Genomic DNA, 12,435 nt, shown 5'->3' with positions numbered 1-12,435 from the left:
CCGGTGAAAATCCATAATCAGCCAGCTTATTGTGCCCATGTCGAAGAGGAAGCTGACGGGAAGCCTTAGTTTCATGATATCAAGGAATATTTGGCAAAAGGAGAGTACCCGGAGCTTGTTAATCCTATTCAGAAACGCACACTTCGGAGATTGTCCAACAACCTCTTTCACATAGGAGGAATCCTGTATAGGAAGACTCCCGATTTAGGATTATTAAGATGTGTTGACGCAAAGGAAGCATCTAGGCTACTAGAGGAAATTCATGTTGGGACCTGCGTACACATATGAATGGTTTTGTCTTAGCAAAGAAGATACTCTAGGCTGGTTACTTTTGGATGACTATGGAAACGGACTGCATCTAGTATGTCCGAAAATGCCGCTGTCAGATACATGCAGACATGATAAAGGTACATCCAAGCGATCTTAACACATCAAGCTCACCATGGATGTTCGCCGCCTGGGGAATGGACGTTATTGGACCAATCGAGCCTGCTACTTCCAACGGACACAGGTTTATCCTGGTAGCCATCGACTATTTTACCAAATGGGTTGAAGCAGCATCTTACAAAGCAGTGACTAAGAAAGTCGTAGTTGACTTTGTCCGCGACCGCATTGTTTGTTTATTCGGGATTCCAGAGTCAATTGTCGCGCCCCCTTTTTCTCGCAAAATCGGGTTTATGACATTTGGGAGATAACTCATTCCTGTTCGGGAATTGGGTTTTGAATTGAAGAGTCGCCACCTAATGATTAATGTGCATTAGGACACTAGGAGGGGTTTGTTTTGAGTAACCAAAGATTGGGTAAGGGCTTGAAATTATCCCAAGGGGAAGGTGTTAGGCACCCCTCAGGATCCACTAGTGTGGTTCCCGGCCAAACTATCATTGTGACTTAAGTGCAAATAACACATGGGCAAATAAAGGCTTCAAATAAGAGGGAATTTTCACGTAATGGTTACAAATAATCAAAAGTAACAAAAAGGGACTAAAAAGAGTTGATTTTCTTAAAAAACATGGTTTAAAAAAGATTTAAAAGAAACAAAGAAAACAAAGGGAAAGGGGGGTCCTAGGTTTATTAATAATATGGATCACCCCACACAACATCTGGTAATCACTCCTCAGTGAGGGGCTACACGTGATGTTATCGCGTGGTCATCATATCCATGTCTACCCTTTCTCACCTTGTTAAGGTATTAAAGCGCAGAATGGTCTCGTTTACTTATTGCATGCTATTACCCGCCCCAATCCTATCAGCCCCGGAGGTGCTTGGGGCTACTATTCCTAAAAGGGAGGAGAAGTCGGGCTTATTTGTGGTTTCAAAGGTAAAAATACTAAGGCAACAAACAAAACACATATAACAAGTTTGGGAAAGCATATAAACAAATGAAAGGGCTCAAATAGACCTCCTTAAATCAAAGGAAAGTATATAGTTTAGCATATCTTACACGTACTGATTAGGGTCTGATTAAACTTACAAGGTGGAGGCAGATTGATTTATTACATAGTTCAGATAAGAAGCCCGAATCAGGCCTGCCTACTGGTTGTAGCTGATATAAAAGTCTGATTCAGTTCATAAACTGTCCTATGGCTTGCCTAAGTGCATGATATCTACTGATTTTAGAAAAGATGAAGTATACTGATTTTAGAAAAGGTTGTCAGTTATTCAAGAAAGACGAGTTTTGACAAAAGATTATAAATTATGCAGATGTTAAACAATGATTTTATATTTGTAGGCGAGTGAGACGTCTCAGACTTGGTTATTAATTCCTATAGGCATGATTTCTAGGTGTTGATTTTTAACACTTTTACAGACATAGCAAGAGTGCAGAAATCCTATAGGCATGACATCTAAATGATATACTTCGTTTAGGCCTATGAACATGATATCTAAATGCAGTTAGTTATTTAAGACATACGAACATGTTCGCCTAGTGACAGATGTATATTCAGGATTCGGACTTTCAGTTAACTATGAGCATGGTATCTATATGAGAGACATAGAAATTTAACTATAGGTAGGATATCTATATGGGTGCAGAATTCCTTATAGGCATAGTATCTACATATGAAAGTGCAGAATTCCTATAGGCATAGTATCTACATATGAAAGTGCAGAATTCCTATAAGCAGGATATTTATGTGATATGCAGAAATCAGAAATCTATAGGCAGGATATCTGTATGAATGCAGAATTTCAAACTATAGGCAGGATATCTATATGAATGCAGAAATCATAAACCTATAGGCAGGATATCTATCCTCTGCATACAGTTATCCCATCCCTTTTTATTAGCCGTCACCAATAGTTTATTACAAGGTTATTATAGTGCAGAAAAATAAAGTAAAGAAAATACATCAGAAGTTGAAAATTACAACCAAGGAGAGCCTGATTCAGACTTCCTGCCTGAAGTATGAAGTAAACCAACTCCAAAGATCATGTTTCAAAGCCTTTCTACCACTTGGGTATGTCAGAGTTCCCTAAGAGTCTCATATGAACTCCGAGCAGTGCTACACCCAAATGTATCACGGATTAAGCCATGGTGCAGTGTGGAAGGGCCAGCCCTCAAGTGTCAAAGTTCAGAAGGAGCTCGAGGTCCCAAGGCAAGGCTCACAAGAGGGAGGCAGAACTTAGGGACTAAGAGAGAGTGCAAGTGCAGAAGTGAAATTCTGAAAGGGGAAAGGGAAAAGGGAATAACTTAAATCAGCGCACATAGGGGTATAGGGGAGTGGAGGAATTTGCAAGAACACTAGAAGAGCAGGCTGATGGGCATACCCAGCAATGGGATATGCTGGCACACCCTCTGGCCTGTTTACTTAGAGGTCAAGACCCCAGTGGTCCAAACTTAATTCATGGACAACAACTTAAATTGCCATGCCTTAAGTCACCAACCAAAGCACATAGGGGTGACAGAGGAATGGGGGTTCATAACAAAACACACATAAGGAAATCAGCATACTAATTTAAGTGCTGAGATATACAGAAATAGCAGATGAACATGGATACGAAAGTAGTAATTACGCATTGTTGTGGTGCTAAGAATTAAATCAGGACATACCAGTTTTCAGGGAAACAAGTAAAGGAAAGCAATAAGTCTTGTAAAACAGGCCATAGTGCAGTCAAGAAGTGAATATTATTAATAGAGAGTGTGAGTTTAGAAGGATTCTGATGTTTTTTTTTTCTAGTGTGTGAAGAGGGTCGTGCCTTTTATAGTGTAAAAATCAGGCAGAAATAAGGCAAGAAAAACAGTTAAGGAACTGGTTGTCAATCAATTACATAAGGTTTCCCTTAATTAAGGGATTCAGATTCAAACGGGTGAAAACCTTTTAAGGAAAGAAATTGAGTAAGCACTTTGTGCACAACATGCAATCAAGGGCAAATACATAAAATGTTATTTAAGGACTAGGTTTTGAAATACACGATTTGTGCAAATAAGGTAAGCAAATCAATTAACAAACAGTAAATCAAAAGAGTCTAAGATTTTGCATGAATGAACCGAGTCAGAAAAGATGAAGAAGCATTTTAACTTAGGCCGAGTAAAAGGGGAAATCAGTAAAAGATGGAAAGGAATCAATCAAGCTATATTCACAAGGAAGTTTGCACTAATTGCAAATTGGTAAACCACTTAGTGGAAAATTCATCATATGTAAATAGCATGTGAGCATGAAAGAAGACTGTTGTGTAAATTAGTAAAACAAATCCAGTGTAGAAGAGTTTAGCAAAAGTTCAGCATTGTATAAAAAATAAAGATGTCCAAACTTAGTTCTGAGACTTGAAGTTGGTCTGAAAGAATTAGTTTTTTTTTTAAAATAAAACCCTAGTTCAAGCAAACCACAAAGTTGAGATGAGAGGGCAAGCAATTGAATCGGAACATATTTAGAGGTTTCAGAAAAGAACTGAGACTTCCCACATGCTTCTTTCAGCAACAGAACTCATGAGTAACATGCAAATACAGTAGAGGGGTTCAATAGAAGAAAAATAGAAACTAATTCGAAATATGATGAGAAAAGACTGATAAGAACAGTAGAAGAAAGCATGCATAAGAAGATCCTTTTAAAAGAGACTTTAACAAAGTTCAATAGAAGAAAAATAGTAAGACCACTTAAGAACACAGTAGGCGAAACATACCAGAACATAGTAGAAGAAAATACTGGGACATAGCAGGAAAGCATACAAGAACATAGTATAGAAAGCACAATAGAAAAAGATACAAGAACGGAATATAGAAAGCACAGTAGAAGAACACACATGGTAGAAGGAAAATATAGAACACAGTAGAAGCAAATACACACAAAAGAAAAGGAAAAGAAAGTCAGAGAAACACTTAAGCATTTTCCGATAACTCTAGATCGTAAAAGAAAGACTTTGAAAAGTAATTTTTTTGAAAGAAAACTTAGGGAAATCGTTTGAAAACTCAAAGAGATCACAGATACACAATGGATCTAAAGAGATCGGAGAAGACCTCGAAGGGTTAGGGTTTAGAAGAACCCTAGAAATGAGAAAGGCTTTGAAAGGTCACTTATCTGAGTCAGAAAGGTCGGAATCAGGCTCAAACCACCATGGTACGCCGGAGTAAAGCCGGAGATGGTCGTTGAACCTCGAATCGACAGAGGTTTGGATACGACCCTTCATGGTCAGGCCTTGAATCTTCAGAGATCAGGCGTATGGGAGTCACATGAGGCTGGTGTAGGACTCTGATGGCCTTTGAAGCCATGGATTCCGGTGGCTTTCGGGGTGGAAGCGTTAAGAAGCGGTTAGGGTTCCGAGAAGGCTCGAGAGTATTTGAGAGAATGGGGTTTCAGAGGCGGCTGGTAGGTGGAAATGGTTAGGGTTGGGGGTGTTGGTGAATTAAAAAAAGAAAGGAGGGTTTGTGGCCGTTGATCATTTCGATCAACGGTCTGGATTAAAAGGGCAATCGGGCGGGTCAGTTTTAGTTGGGTCAGAGGCGAATAATTTTAGGAATTGGGCTGAGGTTCAACTGGGTTTAATTGGGGTAGAATTTAGGCTAAAATTGAAATAGGTAGGGCTTGTATTTAAATAGTCACTTTTTCCCTTTTTATTTTATAAAAAATAGTAAAATAATTTTTGGAAACAAATTAAAGATACTAAATCGATTAATAATATGTAAATATTAGATTAAAAATACTGGAATAAAATTTGTAATTATAAACACTATTAAATCTTAAAATAGGCTAAAATTGCAATTATATGCAATTTAACTTTAAAAATACTACACAAATTTGTAAAAATATGCAAAAATTATGCCAGTTATATTTTAATATAAATATGTGAATCCAATAAGTGAATCACCCAAAATAATAATTTTGGGGATAATTAATGGATTTTCTTGATAAAATAAGGCAAAAAATAGATTTAAAAATCTATAAAAATCAAGAGAAAATAGTAAACCTTAGGACATACTTATATATGCATATACCTACTATTTTGAAAGTATTTTTCATATAAAAAATATACAGGAAATAATTGGGTATCAACAACTGCACCTATTTACTCGAGAAGGATGAAAGAGTTGTCGGGTAAAGATATGATGGCCAATTTTGACCGAACGAAATGGTTTGAAAAATTTGACCATGCTCTGGTTCTTAAGTTGCCTACATATCCCTAGTCTTACAGGAATCAGGCCATATGTAGTTCAGGATCCGTCAGCGGAATATGCTGATGCAGGTTTTCCAAGAACGGACGCAATGTTTGGGTTGGGCTGGATGGTTAAGGCCTAATGGGGCTGCAGGAACTGGAGCGGGATCGCTCTTGCTGAGGCGGTCGTTTCTCGTCGGTTTACCTGCAAATAAGCAATACAAGTGTATACTTTGCGGAAATTTAAACGTGATGCAAGTTCCCGTCGGACCATGAATGTTGTCTTTGGATGGTTAGGATGATATCCTCAGACCATGACATCCTGGGCCATGAAGCATATGATAAAGGATTCGCAGGCCATGAAATGATGCTCTCGGGATATGAGGATGATGCCTCCGAGCTATGATGCCTTTGAATAATGCTATGCAAAAGATAAAGGGGTCCTCAGTCCATGGCATGGCGTTTTCGGGCTATGAAAATGGTGCCTCCGAACAATAATGCCTTTGGACAGATTGGCGATCTTTCAGCCCATGAGATGCAGAAGGTGGCGATCTTTCAGCCGATAAAGTGACAATCTGTTAGCCGATGCAAGATATAAGTAAAGTGGCGATCTTTCAGCCGATGCAAGATGTAAGTAAAGTGGCGATCTTTCAGCCAATGCAAGATGTAAATGAAGTGGTGATCTTTCAGCCATGCAAGATGTAAATGAAGTGGTGATCTTTCAGCCGATTCAAGATGTAAATGAAGTGGCGATCTTTCTTCCATGCAAGATGTAAATGAAGTGGCGATCTTTCAGCCATGCAAGATGTAAATGAAGTGGCGATCTTTCAGCCATGCAAGATGTAGGTAGAGCTTAACCTCAAAAAGCAGAATGGTAGCCTTATGCAATGCAAGGGAATGCAGATGGAGATAGAGCTTAACCTCGGAAGGCAGAATAGTAGCCTTATGCAATGCAGGAAATGCATATGGAGACAGAGCTTAGTCTCGGAAGGCAGAATGACAGCCTTATGCAATGCAGAGAAATGCAGATGGAGGTAGAGCTTAACCTCGGAAGGCAGAACGGTAGCCTTATGCAATGCAGAGAAATGCAGATGGAGGTAGAGCTTAACCTCGGAAGGCAGAATGGTAGCCTTATGCAATGCAGAGAATGCAGATGGAGGTAGAGCTTAACCTCGGAAGGAAGAATGGTAGCCTTATGCATTGCAGAGAATGTAGATGGAGGTAGAGCTTAACCTCGGAAGGCAGAATGGTAGCCTTATGCAATGCAGAGAATGCAGATGTAGGTAGAGCTTAACCTCGGAAGGCAGAATGGTAGCCTTATGCAGGAAGTAAAAATGGCAAATGGCAATAGAGTTTTCTTAGCTGATAGCGGATTGCGGTATCATGATTGCTGGGGATATTGTGCCTGCTAGGGACACTGTTGTGCGGATAGAAGCTACGAGCAATTGCAACGGTTCAGAGAGTTGTATTCCTGAGCTTTATGAGTGAGCGTATAGTATGTTTGATGATTTTGCAACTCAAGTGCCTGCATCCAAAGAAAAATCGTGAGTTTGTAAAAGGGGGAAAGGTTAGTTCGTATCCCCACTGGTTTTGCTTGACCTACTCGGCTTGGATCTGGTGATACTGTACGTACCATCGGGGTAGCATTGCTAAACAAGGCAATTTTAGTAACAAGCATGCACGATTTAGTAAAAGCATAACATAATTGCATAATTAAGAATAATTTTCTTTAGATGAACCGACGACCGCGACGTGGTTCAAGACATTGCAACTTCGCTTTCTTCAGAATTTTGAGGGTCCTCCTCAAAATTCAGCCCCAGTTTACTAGGTTGTTGCTCCTGACGGTTGTTAATGATAAATGGCTGGAATCGACTTCGTAATTTTGAGGGTCCTCCTCAAAATTCTGCCCCAGTTTCCAATAGCGGGGAAAATGGAAATTTTATTGAGCTGTGACCGAACTCATAGGGCTGCCTACGTATCCCCTCTTAAACGGGAATCTGGTCAGGCGTAGTTCAAATTACATCATGAAAGAAAGCATAAAGGTTACACATAGTATCGCTTGACTGCATCTGAATTGATCGGCTTTGGCCAAACTTTCCTGTCCATTTCTGCGAGTATGAGGGCTCCTCCTGTTAGAACCCGGTGAACCATGTACAGACCCTACCAGTTGGGAGAGAATTTTCCTTTGGCTTCATCTTGATGTGGAAAGATTTTCTTTAACACCAGCTGCCCCGGTGTGAACTATCTCGGCTTGACTCTTTTGTTGAAGGCTCTGGACGTCCTATTCTGATAAAGTTGACCATGGAAAACTGCATTCATTCTCTTTCTATTTATAAGAGCTAGCAGCTCGTAACGATTCTTCATCCATTCTACATCGTCTAGCTTTGCTTCCTATATGATCCTTAAAGAAGTGATTTCTACCTCGGCAGGATTAACTGCTTCCGTACCATAAACCACCATATAGGGAGTTGCCCCAATTGATGTGCGGACTGTGGTGCGGTACCCCAATAAAGCAAATGATAGATTCACGTGCCATTGCTTATGCTTCTCTATCATTTTCCTTAGTATCTTCTTGATATTCTTGTTGGCAGCCTCTACGGCTCTGTTCATCTGAGGTCTGTAAGCTGTAGAATTTTTGTGTTTGATCTTGAAGGTTTCACACAGTGATTTCATCAAATCACTGTTGAGGTTGGATCCATTATAAGTAATGATTGACTCTGAAATTCCAAACCGACACATGATACGGTCTCGGACGAAATCTGCCACGACTTATTAGTCACTGCCTTGTAAGATGCTGCTTCAACCCATTTGGTGAAATAATCAATTGCTACAAGGATAAACCTGTGTCCGTTTGATATGGCGGGTTTGACTGGTCCGATAACATCCATTCCTCAGGTGGTGAACGGCCACGGAAAGCTTGTTGCATTAAGCTCATTTAGAGGCACTTTTATCATGTTTGCATGTATCTGGCAGCGGTGGCACTTTCGGTCATACTGGATGCAGTCTGTTTCCATAGTCATCCAAAAGTAACCAGCTCGGAGTATTTTCTTTGCTAAAACAAAGTCATTCATATGTGGACCGCAGGTCCCTGCATGAATTTCCTCTAATAGCCTGGATGCTTCCTTTGCATCGACACACCTCAGTAATCCCAAATCAGGAGTCCTCCTGTACAGGATTCCTCCGTTGTGAAAGAAATTGTTGGACAACCTCCGAAGTGTGCATTTCTAAGTAGCGTTTGAGAGTTCTGGGTATTCTCCTTTTTCCAAGTATTCCTTGATATCATGAAACCAAGGCTTTCCCTCGGCTTCTTCTTCGACATGAGCATAGTAAGCTGGCTGATCATAGATCTTTACCAGAATGGGATCAATGTAATTCTTGTCCGGATGATGTATCATGGATAATAGGGTAGCCAGTGTATCGGCGAATTCATTCTGAACTCTGGGAACATACTGGAACTCTGTCTTTGTGAACCTCTTTCTCAACTCATGTACGTGATATAGATAAGGGAGTATCTTGGAGTTCTTGGTCGCCCATTCTTCTCGGACCTGATGTATAAGCAAGTCTGAATCCCCAATTACTAGCAAATATTGGATGTTCATGTCAATGGCCATCTTGAGCCCTAAGATGCAGGCTTCGTATTCGGCCATGTTGTTGGTGCACGGGAACCTGAGCTTGGCAGATACTGGATAATGCTATCCGGTTTCTGATACTAGGACTGCTCATATGCCAACTCCTTTGAAATTTGCGGCTTCATCGAAAAACATTCTCCAACCGTCATAGGATTCTGCAATGTCTTCTCCTATGAATGATACCTCTTCATCAGGAAAATATGTTTTCAGGGGTTCATATTCTCCATCCACAGGATTTTCAGCAAGGTGATATGCTAGTGCCTTACCTTTGATTGCTTTTTGAGTCACGTAAACAATGTCAAATTCACTCAACAGGATTTGCCACTTGGCCAGCTTGCCAGTGGGCATGGGCTTCTGAAAGATGTACTTCAAGGGATCCATTCTTGATATGAGATATGTAGTATAGGCACAGATGTAGTGCCTCAACTTCTGAGCTACCTAAGTCAAAGCACAACAGGTGCGCTCTAATAGAGAATACCGAACCTCATACGGGGTGAACTTCTTACTGAGGTAATAGATGGTCTGCTCTTACCTCCCTGTTTCATCATATTGCCCTAGAACACAACCAAACGCTCCATCTAATACTGCAAGGTAGAGTAATAGAGGTCTACCCGGCTCAGGCGGAACTAAGACTGGTGGTGTTGATAGGTACTCCTTGATTTTGTTGAAAGCTCGTTGGCAATCATCAGTCCATGTAGTAGCAACATCCTTCTTTAACATCTTAAAGATCGGCTCGCAGATGACCGTAGATTGTGCTATGAACCGGATGATGTAGTTAAGTCTTCCCAGGAAGCTCATTACGTCCTTTTTGTTCTTTGGCAGTGGCAGTTCTTGAATAGCTTTGACCTTAGATGGATCCAGTTCTATTCCTCGGCATCTCACAATGAACCCAAGTAGTTTTCCAGTAGGAACCCCAAATGCACATTTTGCGGGATTCAATTTCAGGTAGTACCTTCTCAGTCTATTGAAGAAATTCCTCAAATCTTTCATGTGATCACTGGCTTTCTTGGACTTGATGATAACATCGTCTACATATACTTCAATCTTTTTGTGTATCATATCGTGGAAAATGGTGGCCATGGCCCTCATGTAGGTGGCCCCTGCATTTTTAACCCAAACGACATCATTTTATAGCAGTACATCCCCCATGGAGTAAAGAAAGTCGTTTTCTCAGCATCTTCTTCATTCATCCAGATCTGATGATAACCAGCGAAACAATCTACAAATGATTGCAACTCGTGCTTGGCGCAATTGTCAATCAGGATGTGTATACTTGGCAAGGGGAAGTCGTCCTTTGGACTAGCCCGATTGAGATCCCAGTAGTCGACACAGACTCTAACCTTCCCATCCTTCTTCAGCACCAGCATAATACTGGCCAACCATGTCGAATATTCTACTACCCCGAGGACCTTAGCTTTAACCTGCTTAGTGACTTCTTCCTTGATTTTCAGACTCATGTCGAGTTTAAACTTTCTGAGCTTCTATTTTACCAGTGGAGATGTCGGATCAGTTGGCAGTTTGTGAATCTATGTCCATTTGTTGCGTTGTCTCATTTCATGTCACAACCATTGGTTCATCAAGATAGGTAATAGTAATGTTGTATAAGTAAAGTAATGAGAGAAAATAAGAGTAAGATTTGTAAGGAAACCGAAATGCTTTGAAAATTTCACAACTGTTTTGAACATTGGAAGATCTTATTGCGAAAATTCAAAGATGCGAAAGGAAAATCAACTAGTAAAAATAAAAGATAGTGCATGATGCTTTATTCAACCTTGCTACCCCGAGGCTTTCCGAGCTCTGGTGGTTCTGATGGTCCAATTTTTGAGGCGTGCTCCTCGGCTTACAGCCTGTATGGAAGGGCCTTTCTCCCCCTCCTCCTCGAAAATGACACAACAATCCATGTCATCATCTTTTAAGAACAAATTCCTTACTGTTGCCAATGCTTCCTCTTCCTCAGACCCATAGATAACATCGGCCGGCTGGAAAGTCTGCTCCAAATGTAGTATTAGCTGCTCTAGCGGGTAGTATGGATCGCGCCATGGTGGAGACCAGATGTTGAATTCCTCCCAAGTATACTCATATCCCAGACCAAAAGTGGTGCCATGTTTTTTCAGTTTGATAGGCTTGGCGATTCCTTGGAGGTTCTTACCAAGTCCCTTGCCAAGTTCACATCCGCACCAATTTAGTATGCTCTCAATTTTGTTCCCCCACCACTTGTCTTTATTGAAGGCATTGACTCGCTTGATGTGGTGATAAGTTTCCTCGCCTATGCTTCTCCTTCCTCCAATTGCTGGGATAGTTTGGCGACTGTATATGGGATTGCTACCGTCGCCGTGAATGATCACCTCTTGGTGGTTCCACTCAAATTTTACCGCCTGATGCAGTGTCGATACTACGGCCCCAGCGGCATGAATCCACGGCCGTCCCAACAGAAAGTTATAAGATGTTGGCATGTCCATAACCTAAAAATCGACGTCGAACCAAGTAGGCCCCATTTGCAAACATAGGCTGATTTCCCCAATGGTGGATCTTTGGGAACCGTCGAAAGCTTTGATGTTGATGGCCCCGTCCTTGATCTCATGCAGACCTTTTCCCAATATTCTGAGTGTTACCAACAGACAAATATTGAGGTTGGACCCTCCATCAATCAGGACCCTAGTAATAAAATAATCTTCGCATTGCACGGTGATGTGCAATGCTTTGTTGTGACACAAACCTTCTGGTGGCAACTCATCTTCATGAAAACTGATCTTGTGACATTCCAATACCTACCCTACCATGTTTGACATTTCTCCTCCGGTGATGTTTCTTGGTACATATGCCTCACTCAGCACCTTCAACAAGGCATTTTTATGTACGTTGGAACTTTACAACAAAGCTAGGATAGAAATATGTGTCGGTGTTTTGTTTAGCTGATCAATGACTAAGTATTCCTTGGATTGTATCTTTCTCCAGAGATCATCGGGCCCGGTTTCAGTAATGGTCGGACGACCAAAGTCCTGCTTACTCAACTCAATTAAATGCTCCAGAGTATAAACCTTGCCGGTTCTTATCATACCCTGTGCCGCAACTATTTCCCCAAATTTAGCTTTCCCTTTCCTTCTCGCCTTGGCTGTGTAATCCCAAGGTATGGCATTTGTATGGAACGGTGTTATGGCCAACATTGTTACTGGGATAGGCACCTTTACTCCAAACGGAGCATGTACTTTAGGAGGTA

This window comes from Nicotiana tabacum, chromosome 20 (assembly GCF_000715075.1).
Source record: "Nicotiana tabacum cultivar K326 chromosome 20, ASM71507v2, whole genome shotgun sequence".
Lineage (NCBI taxonomy): Eukaryota > Viridiplantae > Streptophyta > Magnoliopsida > Solanales > Solanaceae > Nicotiana > Nicotiana tabacum.
The sequence above is the reverse complement of the archived record's forward strand: the minus strand, read 5'-3'. Positions refer to the sequence as shown.